Source organism: Sesamum indicum, linkage group LG2 (assembly GCF_000512975.1).
Source record: "Sesamum indicum cultivar Zhongzhi No. 13 linkage group LG2, S_indicum_v1.0, whole genome shotgun sequence".
In the NCBI taxonomy this organism is placed as follows: domain Eukaryota; kingdom Viridiplantae; phylum Streptophyta; class Magnoliopsida; order Lamiales; family Pedaliaceae; genus Sesamum; species Sesamum indicum.
In genome coordinates this window covers 2,987,575-2,993,147 of record NC_026146.1, presented here as the reverse complement: position 1 = coordinate 2,993,147, position 5,573 = coordinate 2,987,575, and positions in this window count along the sequence as shown.

Genomic DNA, 5,573 nt, shown 5'->3' with positions numbered 1-5,573 from the left:
AAAAGAAGGGGTAGGGTTTTATTTTTATTTTTAATAAAAATATATGTTGATAGAAAAATTATGTATTTATATAATAATATTATTATATTTATAATATTGCATATATTTGAATATAAATAATGTTTTACTTTTAAAAATCACTTAAAAAGATGAAGCGTGCAGTACACCACCCCCATTGTAAATTACTTTATTTTAAAAAACAAAGTGAAATAGCTTTTTTTTATAAGTGGTATTTTGCATATACCCTATAGCATATGGGGGTACTTGCATTTTTCACTAAATAATAGTAATAAAAATTGAATTTTAAAGTATTACATTCCTCTTTTTAATTCAAGCATATGCATTTTAACTTTCTATCATTTATGCCAAATCATAATATTTTATTTTTACGTAAATTATATATTTTGAAGTTATTATTTGATTTAGTTGTTATTAAAACTAATAGATAATATAGTGTTTTTTTAACTATGTATTTGTCAATGACGTTATTACATTGATATTGATACGAGCAAAATGTGCCCCTTTGTTATGCCAATTGACCTAAAATCTTTGGATTGAATCTTGGTTGATCCTAAAGAAAGGAGACCTACAAAAAAGATGTTAGCACTTTGATGATCAAGTCAGTAAATTTTAATTGAATGATAAACTCAAGGAAAAATAAAATAGCAACGGATGCTCGATAGATGAGAGAGTAATTTTGCAAATAAAAATGCTTGAAAGTGAGTTTGTGTGCGTGCTTATGTCAAGATAACATTACCTTTAACCAAAGGGGAAAGCTAGCTTTTATAGCCTTATATCTGCCTCAGATAATAAGACGTGCCCCCTTAGGACTCAGATTTCGAATTGCTGTTGATAAGGCCCACCTAAACCTCGAAGGTGGTTGGCAGAAGTCTGCACGGGGTCAAACTGACCGAGGAGACCTGAGTTAGGTAGGTCTTTTAGAGGATATGGTCCACATCTTGGGGGGAGTTGTTAGGATGTGAGGGTGATCCTTTCGTGTCTCAGGTTGTGGTGGCGACTAGGTGGCTTTTCCTTCCATGTCATCCAAATAGCCTTTGACCATGTGTGAATGGCTCAAGGGACTTGCTTTCTGATGGGACATCAGGTTTTTTTAATTGGGGCCCAACTTTTGCAGAGTTCTGTAAGTCGATAATCAATTAAGGTTATTCTTTCTTGAACTCCATGCACATGAGGGCTTTCTGTTGGTCCTCTATGTAAAATTAGGCATTCACCTGTCCTAAGTATATTTTTTGTGTATCCTTCCCCCCCTCCCCCCCAGGAGGAGGAGGGGGTCAAATCAGCCCTCCTTGGAGTAGTGAGTGTTTTGTTGAAGGCATCCTTCTTCAGTCCCTCGGCACGCGGGGAGGGGGGGGAGTTCCTTGTCCGGCTTATCCGCATCGCAACGAAAGGCCTACATAGGCGTGTCAGCATAGCTTTACCCCCTAGTGGGTGGTTAAAGGTAACCATCCCTAGTGGTGATGATCTTTAGCATAATTGTCGAAAAGGGGACGATTACTTGGCAAGGATGTGGGTGTCTCTTTGTCTTAACTCAGCCTCCTTCATAACATAACCTCCATTCTTTCTTTACACATTCCCCATGATCTCTAAAGAAGAATCCTGGAGCTTTTGAATTTTTCCTTCTTCATGCATTGTTATGGTAATAAAATATATCCTATAATGATGGCTACTGGACAAAAAGTAGCTGTTTATAAATTAAAAACAAAAACTAGTAAATTTTTTTCTGCTTTTTTTACTTCATATATATGTAGTGAGGTAAATACTATTGTTGCAGATTGATGTGCATAAAATAGGTTGGCCCAAAGAGGCCCAACGGTTCAAAAAGAAGAAAGAAACGAGAGACCCATAACATCTTAATAGGCCCAAGATATCTGGCAAGCGTCCTTGGCAAGTGCCCCCTAAAAAGCAGACAGGCGGGCGTCATTGGCAGGTGCCCCCTAGAAAGCATACAGGCGGACGGCCTTAGCGGGTGTCTCCCAAAAAATAGATTGGCAAAGGAAGAAGGTAGAAGGCATCCACCTCTCATTTGGCCCATGAAGAGATCTAAAATCCAAGCCAGCCCACCAATCTATGATGAGGACGACCCGCTGAAAAATTATCAGGCTCAACCCAAGAGAGAAGCCTAGTACACAAGATCGGCCCGAGAAGGAAGTCTGGTACGAGGCCTGCTTTCCAAGCTCGCTCTTGGGGAAGGGAAGTACCCTCAAGAAGCTGGACTCTTTGACCGAGAAGGACTCCTTGTTGAAGTAGGAGTCTTCATATAAAAGGAGTCCTCCTCCAACCAAAGACGTGCTGCTCAAGTCAAGGAGGAGATAAGATCGTACCTTATATCTAAACTTTTGCCTTTTTTCTTGAAAAGTTCCTGGGAAGAGGGATTCTTCCCAAAAGACAGACTTTCAAGAAGTTGGAAACTGTCTTGTTATTTCGCTGCAATTCTCAACTCATGCTTTCCTCAATCTTTATTTTTATTTCAATTTCTCGTTTCAACACGCCTCAACAGGAACACCTTCAGTCCACCAACAGGGACACCTTCAAGCCCCACAAGAGGGACACCTTCAGTCCTCCAACAGGGACACCTTCAAGCCCCAAGAGAAAGGCACCTTTAGTCATCCAACAAGGACACCTCCAGTCCATCAACAGGGACATCTTTAACCCCTATACAGGGACACCCTCCAAAATTCAAAAAATCACTTTCTATTCTTGCTTTAACATTCGAATTGAACTCTTAGCACGATTTCTCTCATAAAATTGCTTACGCTATCAAGATTTCTCATTATATTTTATTTTGTACGATTATTTTTCTCCTAAATTCGATACTAACTTGGAAGTTGGAGTGCTAACTCTTTTTTTGTGAGTCCCCTTTTCAGAATTAGCATTCGCTTCGGCTCAAACTTTGAGCATTATCATATCTATTGGACCCGTGTGTTTTTTTAATGCATCATTGGCATCATCTGTGGGAAACTTAAGTTAACTACGTGAGTTACCATGAAAACCTCCAGCAATCCCGCAAGCAAACAAAAAACTGTGGAACACCTGGCAATAATCAGACTTTGCAAGTTGTTGTAGGAACCCTCCTAGCACCAGCTAGTAGGGTATCCCCTATCCGTGGGGCAGCCCCCGCAATGGTGTGATAGTTCCAAGACCCTCCAGACCTACTGACCCGCAAACTGAGCCTCCACACCACCATCACTCTTCAGACACCTCCTCGGGGCACCCCCCGAAACTCCTATGGACCATACAACATATGGTCACGGCGGCCATACGGGAGCAAATAACTATACTAATCCCAACCCACGCAGTAATCCCATTCGACGTGGATGTCCCTAAGGAAGGAAGTTAAAGGGTATCCCTTGCTCCTACACTACCGGCCCCAAGACAGCAAGGACGCCCCTTGCAAATCCAGCAGGACGTCTCTCCTCAATGGATCGCATGTATGGAATGCCTGCAAAAAGCCCTCCAAGACGTCCAGTATTAAATTGGGGAACTCCCTTAGAGAAGCAGCAGAGTATCCCCTTCAGTGAAGAGATCATGGCAGACGAACTCCCCTTCAACTGGAAAGAGCCTAACCTGTTGGAGTACGATGGAACCACGGATCCGCAGGAGCACCTCTCCTACTTTGAAAATGTTGCCCTTCTCTACCGTTATACCTCTGGGGTCAAATGTCATGTGTTGGTAGCTACCTTCATACAGTCGGCCCAATAATGGTTCAATCAATTGCCTCGGGATCCATCCGATCAATCGTAGAATTTCATGCTCTAGTTCTTCATCAATTTGCCAATAGTAAACGATGTCAAAAACGATCATGAGCCTTTTCTCTTTAGAACAAAGAGAAGGGGAATAACTGTAGTATCTTCAACGCTTTAATTTAGCGGCCCTAAAGGTCCCTACTGCAACATCTAATACACTAATTTGTGCTTTTATGCAGAGATTATAAGATGGGAATTTCTTCAAGTTCTTAACTGAGAAGCCCCCTCGCAATTTTTATAATCTCCTAGCACTAGCTGAATAATATATCAACTTGGAGGAGGCTAAGGAGTACAAGAATGTTATCCTTAGTGAAAAATGCAAAGAACAAGAAGACGATGACCTACTTCACCCGGATGCCTTCGAAGAATAAGTCCTGCCCCGAGGTAGGCATCCCCCTCAGAAAATGAACCCTGCTCCCAAGTAGATATCCTTCACGGAATAAGCCTTGCCCTAAGCAGGAACACCTCTCAGCAAATAAATCTTTATATACCTACTTCCCTCAAGGAGTATTTTTTATTTTAATAATTTTGAAAATTTATTTCACCTTTTAATGTGTTAACATATATTTGCTTATAAGGATTTCACGAAGAAGACTTTCCTATCATAAAAAGTTTCATCTTACACACAGGCACAAAAGCTCTATCTTCCACACAGGCACCCCATCCCTCCTTCAGGCAGGTACTTTGGTCCTTCTTTTGGGGGACTTGTAAGCTCTGTCACGTGCAGGCACCTAAGCAACTCCTCTGCCGGGGCATCTAAGCCATGTTTTCGGCAGACACCTTAGTCTAGTCTTGCTCCAAGAAGGGTCCCCTATAGCACCCCCTTCGCTACAAGGGCTATATATACCCTAAACATCATACTTATAGTAATCCCTGTGTTTATACACATACATTTGCACATAATCATCTAATCAATTTGTATACGTAATCCCAACACGTCATAGTAGGTATTATCAACCCACAACATTATATATATATACATATCACACACCACAAGGTGATTCGTTACAAGTAATCCATACGCTTATATTCTCTCTGTACAAACAAAATGTGGTTTGTACTCTAACTGACAAAGAGGGGAAAACAACATACTGGCCCGACCTGCCTGAGTATAGCGCGTGGACCTATTCTTCAATAATCAGACACCTCAAAGTCTATTCCTGAAAGAAAATATCAGCAGGGGAATAAGCCTGCCACTTAGTAAGCAAATAACCAGCCCTATCATATATGTATATCAAACACAGCCCAAATAAGATAAGTAGGCAACATGCATGGAATACAATCAATTAAATTCCAACATAATCAGTTGTAGTACATCACATAGCTATCTCACAAATAAATAATCAATTAAACTTTCTTTTTCCAAGTTTGCTTACCAGAAGGTGATATCGTGTTTTTCCCGTCAACTCAATCTCACCGTCATATAAATTTAAGTGAATTCCCTTGACAGCCGGCTCATCAATCTCATTTCGCACATAGCATTTTCAATTCGCATCATAGTTCTTTTATTTCGCATCATAGCTCTTTTCACATCACATCTTTTTCATTTCGCATCAAAGTTCTTTTCATTTCATTTCGCCTTATAGGCTTTTCAACACATCAAGGGGTATTCACACCACAATATATATTTAATTTCCACCACTCCCTCATTTTCACATATCACCATTCTTGTAAGCAACTAGTAACGTAAAACAGTATATCCATATATTCTCATTTTCAGACATCTACAACACATCAAACAACAAACATAATATTTCAACGTATTTTCTCATTCCACGTACACAATACCATCAATCAAATCAAATCATC